Source organism: Cupressus sempervirens, chromosome 8, assembly GCF_028749045.1.
Source record: "Cupressus sempervirens isolate cs-2001-9-10 chromosome 8, ASM2874904v1, whole genome shotgun sequence".
Taxonomy (NCBI): Eukaryota; Viridiplantae; Streptophyta; class Pinopsida; order Cupressales; family Cupressaceae; genus Cupressus; species Cupressus sempervirens.
The window spans coordinates 527,687,587-527,705,747 of record NC_143125.1 but is presented as its reverse complement, the minus strand read 5'-3'; the positions used below and the strand labels follow the sequence as shown (position 1 = coordinate 527,705,747).

The 18,161-nt window shown below is 31.1% G+C and overlaps 1 pseudogene; it reads right to left on the bottom strand.

The window, feature by feature from the left end:
- Positions 1-18,161, bottom strand: part of LOC149543516 (uncharacterized) — a 60,166-nt pseudogene that overhangs the window by 16,598 nt on the left and 25,407 nt on the right.

Below are 18,161 nucleotides of genomic sequence, written 5' to 3'. Positions count from 1 at the left end.
CTTTTATACCACTCAATTACTGAATAATAAATGAAGGTAAACTGTTTTTCCATTTCACAAATATGATAAGCATGTCACTGTTCATATTTGCACATAATGTATTGAAACTAAGCAACGTTATGATCCAACTATTGTGACACCTCTCTCAGGTAGCCGACAAAAATTAATCTATTAAGTTATAACTATTTTTTTCCTTAAAAGTTTATACAACGCTATGGTACACAATGTGGAAGCAATATGAAACATACACATTAAGCAATGCAAATATAGTTTTGATTACTGAAAACTTCCTTACTGTTCCGGCGGAGGTTGCACTAAAGTTGTCAAATGCTGTTGGCAATAGCAGTAAAACACTGTTGGCATGTAATCTTCAAACCCTTCCTCTGCTGGCACCACAAAATGTAGTAAACAATAAATATTAACCACACATCCAGAGCCTTTCTTTCGGTCACGCGGCAAGATTGAAATTAGGGCGCAACAAAGAGCTTTTTTTGGATTTTGACATAGTGTAAGTTCGTGTTGGTCAAAATTTTGACCAACATGGGCTTCTAGTTAAAAAAATTATATACGTTGCCTTGCATAAAATGACCAATTTGACCTCATTCTATTAGATGGTAAAAAATTTTGGTCTAAAAATGGGATCAAATGTACTAGTGACTCCCACCGCGTTGAGGAGATAATCTCAAGTCCTAAATAGGTTATCAAAACACATAGCACAAAAACTCTCTAAGTCCAAGAATCCTAAAGTATACCAACTCAAAGGTTCCAATCACAAATCAAAATCTAATCCCAAAGGCACACAAAGACATGTAGGAAACCTACTATGCAAGTGGGAAAGTTTCATCGCACAGATCATGCTAGAGTTACCCTGGCAGTCTCTCAATAGACCCCGGCCCCCTAGTGATCCTTATGTGGCCACTAGTATCCTCTCATATAGAGGAGGCATACTACAGAATGCAAGGTCAAAACCAAGCATTCTCTCTACTCCCATCCTAGTCTATACTAGCACTCGAGGCATGGGCAAGAACAAAAAATTATCTTTTTAGGTTCATTAAGTCAATATTAGGTGTGAATGTTTTCGCTTATTAAAACAACTTACAATGAGTTACCCTGGCAACCTCTTAGGGCCCCGACCCCCATTGCAAGCCACTTCTTGACACTACAACTAGATAACCTACCCTAAGCTCATGGAATCATAATCATAAAATCACCACAGTCCTATACAAGCAACTAGAAAAATACCAAAAGATAATCCAAATAAGAACATCAAATCTCCATGAGCAACTTAAAAGAATCCATTGGTAATCATGACGAAAATAGTTCTCTATCGGCAACTGAAGGTATCACTGATAATCACAATAATCATTGGTTCTTAACAAGTAACCAACAAGTATCTCAAATAAAATAATACTAATTGAAGACTTCAAAATTGTCAAGTCAAAACATGTCCCAACATGACAACATCAAGAAATAAATCAACACTTCAGTCCCATCATGGCAACTGGAAAGTAATCCAAGGATAACTTATCCATGACTCAAAATGGTTAAGTCAAGTGTCTCAGATACATATAACTCAGCTTCACTCAAGAAGATTGATGAGCAATAACAATCAGTAAATACAAACATCTCATAGAGCATACCATCACATAACCATGGTTTGGTTTATAAATCGAGATCAAAAGACATCATCATGAAATCACAATCATAACCCCCAAGCCTCTCGTAGACATCCTATAACTAGTCAACAACTAGACAACCCAAAAACCCAAAACAAGAAGCATAGAGAAAACACAATGCAAGCACATGTTTTGGTTTGCTAAAATTACATAGTTGAATAAATTATGGAGTTTCCAATTTTTGTTTAAGATTTTGTTTTAAGTATATTTCAAGAATATTAGATTTATCATTTGATCTACAAGCCAACCCATTTAATCTCTCGATAAAAGAAACATAGAACTATATCTTCATTATTTAAAACAATGCTCTTACTTATCTGCATTATTGAACTAGTATCCATTGACTTTAATCAAAACATTCCCATGACTTTACTAAAATCAATTAAATTAAGTTTCCCTAATTTTAAGAAGCATCTTCCATTATTCTATTCATTAGAACAACATTTGTTATTTTCGATGAAAATAACTTACAATTTCCTTAAGATTGATATAATAATTCAACTTCAACCCTGTCATGCCTGACCACTACTTCTGTTCTTCAGTATTTTTAGACTTTACAATTTGGTGATCATTTGAGTTGATATTTTGTATTTGATTGCGCTACTTGGTTATATTTTTGTATCTTTTGGAATTTGAGACTTATGATGAATGTATTTTCTATTCAAAACTATTGTTTAGTTTTGAAGATTATTTATAATGTTATGATTTGAAAACTATAATTTCATGTTTTTTGGGTATTGGTCATGTTTGTTATGTTTTAGACTGGACGTAAATAGTATTTTTTGTTTTAATTATATTGGAAAGAAAGCTTTAAATTTGTATGCTTTATGTTGTATGTGTTGAAACCTATTATTATATCCACATTTGTGTGACTAAGAAGGGATTGGATTATTGCTCATCACCCTAAGTAGGATTAATTACATCTTATTGGCAAGTAACCCTAGATGGGCGTCGAGTGTTTTCCATAAGGTATTATGTTTATTGTTTTAAAAAGCCATATATGGTGGTGGCAAATATCTGTTATGTGTACTCGATATAATGATGGTGTTGCAATTGTATTCAATGAATATTTATGAGTTTTTATGGCACTGAAGTTTGGCTAACCTTATCTGTATGTGATTTGGGATTTTCTTGTTGAAATGGGCCAAAAATTTGGCCTCACAACTTTGTTCTATTATGCATCTGGGTTGATGGTTGCTAAGAAATAGCAGCATGGAGGAATTAGTCGGTAGAGCATTCATGTTTATGAACCTGGGCTTAGTTTGGGATCTCCCTATCAATCATTATCCTTCTTTCGCATATCAGTGTGCCTAGTTTTGGAGTGTGTTTTTGTTTTGGGGCTTTGGCAATGAGTTATTTGTAGAAGCTTTGCATCGAGCATTTTGGAATCAATTGTGATTTGAGGTAGGGGGCCTTTCTTAAACCCTACTCTCTCTTGGTTGTGTGTGTTTCATTTAAAATTGTTAACTAGATTGGTTTAAAATGGTTTGTTTAGGGTCTCGCATATCGACACCCAAGGGTGGAAGTATGCAGGGTCAGCAATTAATTTGTTGGACTCTATATATTTCCACATTTGGATGTGGGTATGGTGAGATTGCTATGGTAACATAGCCATGCTGTAGCATATTTGTTATGGGTTATGGTAATAAGTGTTATAGTGATGTTTTCAGTTTTCTTTCAGTCATGCTCTGTGTGTTTGAAACTTCAGTGCATTTTGTTAATGAACATTTTGATAGAAATAGTTTGCATGCATTCTTAATATGACTATTCTGTTAGAACTTTAGCAAGATTTGGGCTGGGTTTTTAGTTGACTTGATTTTGGGCAAACAGTTTGTATATATGTATATAAATCTATTCATGTTTTCTATCAAGTCGTATTGTCTTTGAAAACATGCTTTCGACTGTTAGTTTGAAACTGAACATTGTAGAACTGTATAGTAAAAGCCGAGGCATTTTGTCATATGGTTTGCAGGAAGTTAAGGTATAAGTTTAATTTGGAAATTTTTTGCAAATGTCATACTTAGTTAGCTTTGTGAATATTAGAGTGGATGTATCTCTATTTTGCAGAAAGAATTGGGGTATAAAAAAACCTGAGTCTATCTCTTGAATTTTATAGTTGCATATGAGTATGAGACTCAGTCCAATCCACAGTGTTTGTTTTTAAACATTAGTATTTTAAAAGTTTAGTTTGGTATGTGAAATTGTATGAACTTAAAACATAGGTAAACCATCAAACACATACATTATACTGAGGGCGGCATTTGGTCAGACAGTTAGGAGGTAAATTGGAAACAAGTAGAAGTTCTATGCAAACGTTATAAATCACTTTTTAAATATTTATGGAAATTGTTTTGATAAGGAAATTATGAGTTAATATTTAATTGTGATTTAGATGTTGGATGGTTAAGATTTCTGTTAGTTTTCAAAGGTAGCGTTATGAGAAATTTTAATGTGAAACTCGTAATTACAGTGATAACATGGAGATAGTATCATTTGTTCATTATAATCTGATGGAAATTAAGTTATTATTAACTGATGTTTTGAGAAATAGTTCACAATAGTATATGAAATTATTTGATAAACAAAGACATAGGGAAATGTTGTTATTTCAACGTCAATGTGGTCATAGTGTGAACAATTAGTTTACATCCTATAGTATAGGAAAGATTACATCCTAATTATTTTAGTTGTTGGCATGATGAAGTTACAATGCTAATTCTATGAATTGTGTTTTATATTGTTTTAGATATTATGATTTTATATGTTGTTGTATTTATAGTTGAGTGGTGGCTTATTGTCAAACAGAGGTAAAACTTAAATAGACACTTACTTTTTAATAACCTCATTAATGGTCATGTGTTAAGCATTGGCTGTACTTAGTTTCTATTATGTTTAATTTTGATTATGAAGTGCTTAAATAGCATTTACGGGTCATATTGACATAAGATGTTTGAAATAGAATTTGTTTATTATAAAGATGTATTTCAATTCATAATCAAAATGGAAAGCTATTTTGTGTATGAGGCGGATTTATGATAAATGTTTGATAATGTATCAATTAAAGAAAGATTATCATATGAGCATTGTTTTATTATCTTGGTCATTTCGAAAGATAAGTTTAGTTTATTATAGCAGTAGGAATATGTAGTATAGTACTATGACTGGTAAATATCATTGAATTGTTGTATCGATTTCAGTTATATTTACGAGAACATAATATTGTAAGCATTTATTTCTACTATTAAAATAGTCTAAGTTTACTTTTGAATTTGACAGTAAAAGATGAGATTTTCAAAAGATGAAGATTGTAATTATCATGAGTAAACTGATTTGTTATTCGTTACTTGTGCATTTTTAGAATATCTATTTGATGTGTATTTTAAGGATATCTGTAATGATCATATATCGAGGTGGCTGAATATCAATTTGTCCTATTCAGTTAATTAATTTAGTGATAATTTAAAATGAATTGGATGGGTTAATTACTTATTAAAAGATAATTGGCCTTACCTATGACTTAAATCTATATGGTTAAGTACGAAGAACAAGGCATATCTTTATTCTGTCATTGACAAGTATAATAGAGATTACCGTTATGTGTTGACTATGAGCATACCATACATGGATGCAGAATCTTAGTGCCATAACGATGACACCTCAGTATATATATGATTCATTTATGGGTTATTCTTAGTGAGAGTTTAATTTTGCATTGTTAAGTAAATGTTTACTTCTTGCATATTAATTTCAGAATTGCACTATGTTAAGTGGATCAGATATTTGCATTATGGTTAGGTATATGTTTATTTTAACATGTATGCAGGTGGATTACGTTTTTTCAACACAATGTGTACTGAGCCCCCTTTTGTGTCGTGTTGGCTTATGTGTGTTTTTCAAGTGCTTCGAGTTTTCAAGTAGCTAAGGATGTTTATTGAAGTTCTTCTTAAATCAGCATATAATTACTTGTAGGGTCCATATGTTGGGCATAGGTGTTTGTATCTTTTGATATTTTCAGATTTAGAATGGCTCAATCCTTGTACTTGTATTTGTAATAAGTTGAATTGGAAAAAAAAAAATTATTGCGTCATTGTTCATTCTTTGTTCTTGTTCTTTGTTTCAAGTTATTTGTTTTCGTTAGTGGTAGTGTTACAAACCCCATTGCATAATTTGGTTATGTAATAGATTGATTACATTATACAATTAATTACATTAATAGTATCCTATCGTTGTTTCAGTAACCATTAATTATTATTAATTAATAATTTTATTAAAAAAAAGATCTATAATCACATACCTAAACAACAATCTATTAATAAGGATCATTAGAATCGCTTAATGATTTTCTAAGAATTCTATCAAAATCAAATTTATAATCTTTTGATGGTTCTAAGACTTAAAACAACTTCTCTTCAAATTCGTTCACTTAAATTGACCAATAATTAACTACACTCCACCTAATATTATCTAATCTTAATTAAATTTACAATACCAAATTCATGAATATTAATCTCTTTTCAATTTATTAATAATTAATAAATTACTATTTATATCTAAAATTGTTAATATTATAATAATAATTATAAAATATTAATATTAACATATATTATTAACAAATATTATTATCAATTAATACAATATTTAATAACACATGTTAATTGTTAAAAATAAAACAATCATTAAAAGCGATTTAAAAATTGCTGTCGGCCCTTGCAATAAGTGCGGCCTGCTGATCGCAAGTACCCTGCGATCATGGAGACCTGCACGGAAGCAAATGCTACCACCGGTAAGAGAGAGAGGAGGGGGTACGGGTTCGTCCCTCCCCATTTTATTTTCTTAAATTTTTTTTATTAAAAACGTTTTCCACAAACTTTTATCAAATGCACGATTCAGATTTTATAAAAATGATTTTTCCACTACATTTTTTTTAACAAACATATATATATATATATATATACATATATATGTATACATATATACATATATATGTATACATATATACATATATATGTATACATATATACATATATATGTATACATATATACATATATATGTATACATATATACATATACATATATACATATACATATATATATGTGTGTGTGTGTGTGTGCAGATTAATAAACATATATGTATATTTTAAACAAGGAAAACATTACGCTTACAATATAACATAAATTTTTAAACAAATAGGGCTTTTCAATTTTATAAATTAAGAATTCTCCCTATATTGATTGATGTCTAGACTTACCTATTAATCCTTCTAATAGATTTTCATATAAACTTTTAGACCCTAGCCTGTAGAATTCTCAGATCTACACATGAGGGATTTTCTTATATAAAATTTAACTACCCATGACAAAGCATGCAATCAAGATATGAAAAATCCTTAGAAAGCATTTAGAAGACATGAAGAACAAAGGAAGTGCAAGAAGCAAAATATCATATGCCAAAATCACAAGTGTCTACCTGGACACTGATGTTAAATCACTTCTCCTTAGAATTCACAAAGCAAGCTCCTTCCTTCTCCAACGTTCCCAGGTCCTCCAAAAATGCTCTCTAAGCTTCTAGGAGTGCCTAAATATAAAATACTCTCCGGAAGCACCTAGAATGTCTTTAGAAACAACCAGAAGGTGTTAACAACTAAGCATAAGTCTTTTCCAACCTTCTAGATGAGTCACAAGGTTGTAGACACCATGTGCTTAATTTGTGTGCTAAATCCTATGTTGTTGGCATACATGCATTGAAGAGGTGTGTTTACTCCTAGGTAGACTTATAACTTTTATTTTAATTCTTTTATTACTTTTATTATTATTATTTATTTATTATTTATTATTATTTTTATTATTATTAATAATTTTTAATTTATTTTATTTAATTCTTTTCAAAATAATTAAATTATTAATTAAATATTTTAATTTAAGACTTAATTAATGGAAAATTCACCATAGAACTCCAAGATAAAATATAAAAACCCATCACAGAACAATCCATACAAAATCAGTCTAAAGGGTTAAAAATCACGAATCATGTCATCCGATACATTTGGAAGGTAAAATATCTCAGATACTTGTCCTACCTCTTAGGACAAAAGTTTTAAGGATTTAGGATTTGGACTTGAAAATTTGTCTCCCCTCTCTTACTGTTGAGATAGTGCGATAGGGTACGCTCATCCTAGCAATTTAGGGAAGTCGATACCCGGTACCTGCAACCTGCATAAAATCCATGCATGTACATACAATATATATATATGCTAAGCTAGAAAGACAATGATAGGAAGTGGTAAATCGTGTAGATCTTGACTAGCAGGTGACTACGACTCCCTTTCTTAACCACATCAGAAATGCCATACATAAGAACAAACACGCACACCATACACATGCAAGTATGGGGTAAGTATCCATAATAAAACACGTGACAATAACCATCTAATCTAATCATCATCAATAAATGAAAGCAATGTAATAATCATCATGCATCCATGAAATGTAGAGTCTAAGTAATCTCATCACATATAAACTGAATCCATAGCACAATATCTGATAATCTCAAAACAATGCTACTAACCATCAACATAAAAGTAGTCTTAAAAGAGTTCAACCATGATAACAACAATGTGACCTAGGGGCAGGCACTACACCCACACCCCCTAGAATTAGGCTTACTCCTGGAAGCCTACAAGAAAAGTAAAGCTAAGAACTCACTGTACAGGTCCCATTGGACCCTTTCCTTTTGTAAGAGGATGTGACTCCACTAAGTACACTCTCTGGGCTCTACCCATGTCACTAACTGTAGGTTCTGAAGCTGTGGTTCCCTGGCCTAAGAACTGTGGTTTTCCTTGAGGGTAGTGATATGACTTGTGTCCACATTGTCCACATGAGAAACATTCTCCATTGAAGCTCCTCTAAAATCTAGGTGCGCTAGACTATTGGAAGCTACCCCCAATAGGATAAGACTGAACACTCTGAGATGGCTGATCATACTAGTTGTGCTTGTTGCACTGAGAGTTGTGATAGTTCCTAGTATTGGAACCACCGCCACCACTCTATGCTGGAGGGTAAGTTCCTCCCTGCCACTGATTACCCACAAAAGGAGTTTTCCTATTAACACTTGCTCCCTGACCACCCTTCGAACCTAATGTTGAAGGTTCTCCTACAAAACCCCCATGTCCTAGGTTCACACTCTGGTCTACAAGGATGGCTCGATGTACTGCATCCTTGAGGGTTTTGGGTTCAAAAACCTTAATACCCCCAATAAAACGGTTGTTCAATCCTCTAATAAAGTGTTGTGTCAGTTGAGCTGAGTTGTCATTGAATCTGGAAAAGGACATGAGCTCATAGAATTTATGCTCATACTATGTTACAATCATAGAATACTGCTTGAGGTTATGGAACTCATTTTCCCTTTGCTACTTCCATTCCTCTAGTAGGAATCATTCATAGAAACTCTCTAAGAATAGCTCCCAAGTGATACTATTCATATCTATGCCTAGCTTCTTTTCCTCAATTGTCCACCAAGTGGCCCCAAAATTCTCCAAGTTGGTAATGGCGAATCTTGCCTTAACATTACTGTCAAAGTCCTGCATAGAAAAAATCCTATCAAGGGCAATAAGCCATTGTTTAGACACATATCCAAAACCTTGCCCATCAAAGGGCTTGACCTTGGATCTCGAAAGGTCCTTCATCTAAGTAGATACAATGGATCTCTGTCGATCCTTCTGAGGGCTCCTAGACCTAGGTCTATGCTCTTGTTCTATCTAATGTGCTCTATGATGTTCATGAGTAGGAGGTAGGCGATCAAGAATGGTCTGCATCAATTGTCTCAAGTTAAACTCTTTAGACTCATCTTGGTCACCCTTATGGCTCTCTTCCTGCTGCTCACTAACATGCTCTCCTCCACTCTCTTCATGAGTAGATCCACCGCAGACAAACTCATAGACACTAATAGCTCTGCCATGACCATAGCCTTTTCCACAGCCTCTACCATGGCCTCTAACAGAAGACCTAGTCCTAGATACCATCCTACAACAATATCCATAATATAAAATACTATTACAACCAAAAGACACATGTTTTTGCAAATAGACTAAGTTCAATTTTAGTTTTGCCTATGTTTAGGTTTAAATAAAATTTTCAGTTTGAAAGCTAAGTGTTGCATATGCAAGTAACAGTTTAAAGTTCTGTTTCATTTCACCTAGTTTTCAAGTTTGAGAAGATACACATGATAGTTCAAAGTCCTAGTTTTGTTCCAAAATACCCATAGCTCCCAATGTAGAAACTCGAGCTCTAATACCAAATGTAACGCCCCGCCAAGGGATCCAAAGAATTAACCTAAAGTTTTACTAAGTTTGGTAGCATTTTTTTTTTTGAACATGAAAGTTAAACCATCTACATCATACACATGATAACGGAAGCAATAGCAACAATTCAAGTGAAAGTAAACATAAACATACGTAACAGGTTACATTCTTTAAGGATCCCTTAACATTGAATTACATCTAAATCAACTAATATTAATGATTCCATCTAACACTACATCCACATGAAATAATAATTAAAAGTCCAATGTCTATACATCACATTTCTGAATTCTCAATCATCCACTATACATGCCACAGGGTATGAAAGGCTTAAAAGAATATATATATGTGAAATAAAGTACATCATCCTACTCTAATCCATGATGCAATAAGGTAAATATAATCATATGTCATACATGAAACATCATCATGACATCACAATCATAACCCCCAAGCCTCTGGTAGATGTCCTATAACTAGTTAACAACTAGACAGCCCAAAAACCCAAAACAAGAAGCATAGAGAAATTACAATGCAATCACATGTTTTGGTTTGCTAAAATTACATAGTTGAATAAAGTATGGAGTTTCCAATTTTTATTTAAGATTTTGTTTTAAGTATATTCCAAAAATATAAGATTTATCATTTGATCTACAATCCAACCTGTTTAATCCCTCGATAAAAGAAACATAGATCTATATCTTCATTATTTAAAACAATGCTCTTACTTATCTGCATTATTGAGCTAGTATCCATTGACTTTAATCAAAACATTTGCATGACTTTACTAAAATCAATTAAATTAAGTTTCCCTAATTTTAAGAAGCGTCTTCCATTATTCTATTCATTAGAATGACACTTGTTATTTTCGATGAAAATAACTTACAATTTCCTTAAGATCGATATAATGATTCAACTTCAACCCCATTGCATAATGTGATTATCTAATAGATTGATTACATTACACAATTAATTACATTAATAGTATCCTATCATTGTTTCAGTAACCATTAATTATTATTAATTAATAAGTTTATTTAAAAAAAGAACTATAATCACATACGTAAGCAAAAATCTATTAATAAGGAAAATTAGAATCACTTAATGATTTTCTGAGAATTCTATCAAAATCAAATTTATAATCTTTTGATGGTTCTAAGACTTAAAACAACTTCTCTTCAAATTCATTCACTTAAATTGACCAATAATTAACTACACTCCACCTAATATTATCTAATCTTAATTAAATTTACAATACCAAATTCATGAATATTAATATCTCTTTTCAATTTAATAATAATTAATAAATTATTATTTATATCTAACATTGTTATTATTATAATAATAATTATAAAACATTAATATTAACATATATTATTAACAAATAATACAATATATAATAACATGTGCTAATTGAAAAAAAAACAATCATTAAAAGCAATTTAAAAATCGCTGCCGACCCTTGCAATAAGTGCGGCCTGCTGATTGCAGGTACCCTGCGATCACGCCTACCTGCACGGAAGCAAATGTTGCTGTCGGTAAGAGAGAGAGGAGGGGGTATGAGTTTGTCCCTCCCCATTTTATTTTGTTAAATTTTTTTAATTAAAAATGTTTTTAATAAATGTTTATCAAATGCGCAATTCGAATTTTATAAAAATGATTTTTCCACTGCATTTTTTTTAACAAACATATATATATATATATATATATATGTATCTATATATATATGTATATATATCTACATACATATATGTATATATATCTACACATATATATGTATATATATCTACATATATGTATATGTATATATATATATGTATATATATACATATATATATGTATACATATATACATAGATATATACATATATACATATATATACATATATATATATATATATGTATACATACATATACATATATATATGTATATATACATATGTATATATATATATATGTAGATATATATATATATATGTACATATATATATATATATATGTACATATATATATATATACATATATATATGTATATATATATACATATATATATGTGTGTGTGTGTGTGTGTGTGTGTGTGTGTGCACGCGCGCGTGCGCGCATGTGTATGCAGATTAATAAACATATATGTATATTTTAAACAAGGAAAACATTTACAATAACGCTTGCAATATAACATAATTTTTTAAAGAAATAGGGCTTTTCAATTTTATAAGTTAAGAATTCTCCCTATATTGATTGATCTCTAGATTTACCTATTAATCCTCCTAATAGGTTTGCCTATAAACTTTTAGAACCTAGCCCATAGAATTCTTAGATCTACGCATGAGGGATTTTCTTATATAAAATTTAACTACCCATGAAAAAGCATGCAATCAAGATATGAAAAATCCTCAGAAAGCATTTAGAAGACACGAAGAAGATAGGAAGTGCAAGAAGCGAAATATCATATGCCAAAATCACAAGTGTCTACTTGAAAACTGATGCTAAATCACTTCTCCTCAAAATCCACAGAGCAAGGTCCTTCCTTCCCCAACATTCCCAGGTCCTCCAAAAATGCTCTCTAAGCTTCTAGGAGTGCCTAAATATAAAGAACTCTCAAGAAGCACCTAGAATGTCTCTAGAAACAACCAGAAGGTGTTGACAACTAAGCATGAGTCTTTTCCGACCTTCTAGATGAGTCACAAGGTTGTAGACACTATGTGCTTAATTTGTGCACTAACTCCTATGTTGTTGACATACGTGCATTGAAGAGGTGCATCTACTCCTAGGTAGACTTATAAATTTTATTTTAATTCTTTTATTACTTTTATTATTATTATTTATTTATTATTTATTATTATTTTTATTATTATTATTAATTATTAATTTCTTTTATTTAATTATTTTCTCAATTAATTCCCATTTAATTAATTAAAATCAAAATATCTAAAGATCATGATATTATATTAATTCTTTTCAAAATAATTAAATTATTAATTAAATCTTTTAATTAAAAAATTTATTAATAGAAAATTCACCATCGAACTCCAAGATAAAATATAAAAACCCATCACAGAACAATCCATACAAAATCAGTCTAAAGGGTTAAAAATCACGAATTGTGTCATCTGACACATTTGGAAGGTAAAATATCTCAGATAGTTGTCCTACCTCTTGGGACAAAAGGTTTAAGGGTTTAGGATTTGGACTTGAGAATTTATCTCCCCTCTCTTACCATTGAGATAGTGCGATAGGGTATGCTCATCCTAGCAATTCACGAAAGTCGATACTTGATACCTAGAACCTACATAAAATCTATGCATGTACATACAATATATATATGCTAAGCTAGACAAGCAATGGCAGGAAGTGGTACATCATGTAGATCCCAACTAGTAGGTGACTACGACTCCCTTCCTTAACCACATCAGAAATGCCATACATAAGAACAAACATGCACACCATACACATGCAAGTATGGGGTAAGTATCCATAATAAAACACATGTGATAATAACCATCTAATCTAATCATCATCAATAACTGAAAGCAATGTAATAATCATCATGCATCCATGAAATGTACAGTCTAAGTAATCTCATCACATATAAACTGAATCCATAGCACAATATCTGATAATCTCAAAACAATGCTACTAACCATCAACATAAAGCTTGTCCTAAAAGAGTTCGACCATGATAGCAACAATGCAACTTAGGGGCAGGCACTACACATTTTAATCGAGTTCAAAATGATTAAGGTTCAATTTTAATGAATAGAGTCATTTGATGTTTTTTATGATAAAGATTCTAAATTAAAAGGGATGTTTAAAAAATTAAGGTAACTCTTTTGGTTGGAGGGAAATTATGTTTCTAGTGTAGATTATTTTAAAACAATTTTTATCTATCTTATTTTATTAATAAATTGGAACTATGTTTTACAAGGTTCTTTGCATTCTTTATTAGATTTTTAATATTTTAATCTATTTATTTAAAATATATTTTTAGAATCTATGTGATGTCAATAACAAATTCAACATAAAATGCTAAATCAATATTCTTCTTTTTTGGATACTATAAACTTGTCTATCTTTTATTCTTTACAAATAATTTTAAAATCTTTATTTTATGTTTTAAAAATAAATAAGATTCTTTCAAATTTGTACATGATTGAACACATTAAATGTTTATTTTTTTAAAATAATAATAATGCATTAAAAATTATTATTTAAATAAATTTATATCAAGGTTTTCTCTATATACAACATGCGAAAACATATTAGCATAACAACTACCTCAAATCATAATCCTTATTTGAAGAAAAATTGACATATTTTTGGCAATATATAGTTGTGCAGTTTCAAGAATTCTTGGGTGCAAAAAGCCATTATGTAGTTTCATGCATTGAAGGAGTTATATCAAATGAGTCAAATAGAACATGAATATCTTTCTATATTTCGACATTCATAGGTCAAAAATTGTAGTGCATTTTCATGCTTGCACAAGATCACAAGACTGTTTGAAGGGAAGGGAATCCTTGTTGTAGTCTCATGATGTTGTATAGTTTCATGCATCAAAGCAGCTACACCAAATGAGTCAAATGTCAAATGAATATCTTTCTTCTCATTTGTCATTCATACGTCAAAAATTGTCATGCATTTTCATGCTTGCACAGAATTCTAGGATAGTTTGAAGTGAGGGGACTCTTTGTTGCGATCTTGTGATGTGTAGTTTTGTACATCAAAGGAGATACATAAAATGAGTCAAATATCAAATGAATATCTTTCTACTCATTCAAAATTTGTAGGTCAAAAATGTGGTACATTTTGTTTCTACAAATCCCAAGATTGTTTGAAGTGAAGGGACTCCTTGTTGTGATCTCACAATGTTGTGTGGTTTCATGCATCGAAGGAATAGTTTTTCGCTCATTCAATATTGTGAATTTGCAATATTGTGATGTTGAGATGTCACAATCTTGCAATGCACAATATTGTTGGGTAATCTTCTATGGGATATTTTTGGTTTGAAATCTTGTAATACACGTTGTTTCACATGATCATGTCGAATGAGAAATACAATCTTCCTACAATAAACTAAACTCCATTGATGTCAAAAAAACACTATGGTTTTTAGCACCTGAGAACAATTTCAACCTTTGATCATGTGAAACTAACAATAAAATCTTCATACGATAAGCCACTCCTTCAATGTCAAAACACACAATTTAGGCTTCTAATTTTAAAATGAGAAAATAATAATATAAAATAATAGTAATTGAATTTTTTTAATAATAATATAAATATAAAAGAAGGATTAATTTTTAAAACTAAAGTATGCATTCTATGTGTGATGAATTTTCATCAATCAAATCATAAAAGATGAAGTTAGCTATGCTTTCCTTGACAAAGTATTCTCTATTTACTCCATTTACTCCATTTGTTATGTCAAAGATGGATGGTATGTATGCATAATGCTAGCATTTTAGTACATTGAGAGGATACCTATGTCCCTATCCAAGAATCTAATAATAATTTTAGTAATATCCACTATGGTAAAAATAGCAAGGAGAATAATTACAAAATTAAATTAGGTCAATTAAATCATAACGTACAAAAATCACTTCACCTAAGAACCGTCTAGCACTGAAAACTACCAAATTTTAACTCTGTATCCTGCCAACTTTACCTTCTCTGCAAGTCCATTCATATTTGTTGCAATAAACATGGTATTGGCCATAGTACTATACAGAGCCTTAGTTGTGGTCTGCCAGAAAAAAACATAGAATACATAATACAATTCTTCAAAGAATACATAATACATATTTATGAGGTGTAGTACTTACTTTAAGACCTCTGAGTCGTGTAATGTAACCTATCAATTTATTGGTTATATTGGCTGCCAAAACAATTTCTTCCTATCTACTATCCACTTTTCCCTAATAAATCCCCACCAACCACCCTTAAACATCATACACTAAAGAGAAAATTGAGCTTGGAAAAAAAAGCCAACTTTGACTATTTAACACTTTTAGTATTGGAATGAAACTTACTATGTTATATTTAAGCGCTCTAATCCCGACTAGTTTCCCCATGGAATTTTTGTTCTTGGCTTCATCTCCTCTAGATTCTACACCATTTTTTTGTAGAAGTTAGAAATAATAGAACTCAATTATCATTTGGTATTTATCAATAACCACAACCTTAAAAGAGCATTTTTGTACATACAACAATAATAGGATAATATTTTTTGGACAAATACCATATTTTCAAATGTAAAAAACTAGTAATAAGGTCTTTAAAAGTGAAAACCATCACAACCATAAGTGTGGAAAGAAGACTCCATATCTTGTAAAGAAATTGAAAACCAAGAAAACCAATGTATGGGCTTTCATGAATTTGTGTAGGAGGCTTTTTCTACTATGAAGAAAGAGGAAATCTTGGTGGAATGGTGGGATTATGGACCCTGGTAGTGAAGGCTATTGCTAGAGACATAAGGGTCCATTAGGAAATGAGAATACGAGTGGAATAGTCATATAAAAATTCTTAAAATTTTGAATTCTTTGTTTAGGTGCACCAAATTGGAATTGAGAATTGGAATAAAATAGGAATATGTATTCCAATTTTGGCCCAAAAAGAGCACTTGCAATTCTACCTAAATAGGTAGAATTGGAATATGTATTCCTATTCCAATTTTATTTATTTTAGAAAACATAAATTTTTGGGTCCATGAATTCCCCATCAAATTCTAGCTAAACCAAATAGAAAATAGGAAAATGTATCCCTATTTTCTATTCTAGAATAACAATTCCTATTCCCATATTTGTATTTCCACAGCCAAACAAGCCTTAAGAGAAACACCATCTCTAAGCATATGATGTAAATCTATAATGAGTGTGGATTCTACCATTGTGGTTTTGTAGTTAAGGAAGTAGAACTCTTAAAGAGGGTGAGAGAGGGGAAGTTGTCTTGAATGCATATCAAATACATACTCCTCCACAAATTTATCATAAAATATGTGACCGACAGGTAATTGTGGAACAAATACATGGTCATCAACATTCACCTTTGTCGGCTTCCATTGTAGCTTCCCTTTCCCATTCTTAGCCTATAACCAAACAATGTAAAAAAAAAAATTGTACCTAATCAAATTTAGAATCTATTAACATTAGGGTCAAAGTTTGTTTATTAGTGACTCACACTTATTCAATTGGTTAAACTGATACCAAGCTTATCTTGTAGTTTGTAGTGTTAACTGAGTAATCCAGGTACTACCAAGTTCTATAGTTTCTACTAAGTTCCAAAATCATTATACAATTCATGCCAAGTAGTATTTGTTGAGTTGATCAGTGACAATGCTAATTGAGCTTCATAGTATTAACTAAGTTGCACAGTGTCAACCATGGTCTCTAGTATCTACCAAGCTTTCAGTATCAGTGATGTGAATCTAGTGTTGATATGTTAACCAAGTGATTCATTTTATATCGAGCTCATAGTGTTATTGGGTAAAAACACAAACCTGTGTCACCTTTTGTGATATCTTGTACTATTTTGGCCGGAACCCTTTCGGTCGTAACGATTTCGGCCGTAACAGATCCGGCTGTACACACATGGCAGTTTTGCACACCTACATGGCGCGTACTGTTTCAGTCGAAACAAGTTCGGCCGAAAGGGTTCTGGCCAAAACCCCAAGGCAGAATAAAACCCGGTGCAAACCTCTAGCGGCTATCATTGTTATTGTTGCGGTTCCTGAATGTTTGGAGAGTGGGTTAAGGGTTTCGGCCATAACTGGTTGGTGGTTTTTTCCTCCCTATTTTTTAATAGTTTTTAAATGTATTTTTTGATTAATAGATGTTAATCATACTTAAAATAGTTGTTTTTTACGTATTTTGTGAGTGAAATGCTTTAAATTGTTTATTTTTTAATATGTTTAAATTATTTTAGAATGGTATTTAAATTAATTTGTTCACAAAAATGTAGTTAAACATGAGAAAAAAACGTAGAAAAACATTAATTAAAAGTGTAGAAAAATATTAGGAAAAACATTAGGGTAAAATATAGAAAAACATTAGTTAAAAGTGTAGAAAAACATGAGATAAAAATGTAGAAAAACATTAATTAAAAGTGTAGAAAAATATTAGGAAAAACATTAGGTTAAAATATAGAAAAACATTAGGTTAAAATATAGAAAAATATTAGGTTATGAAGTAAA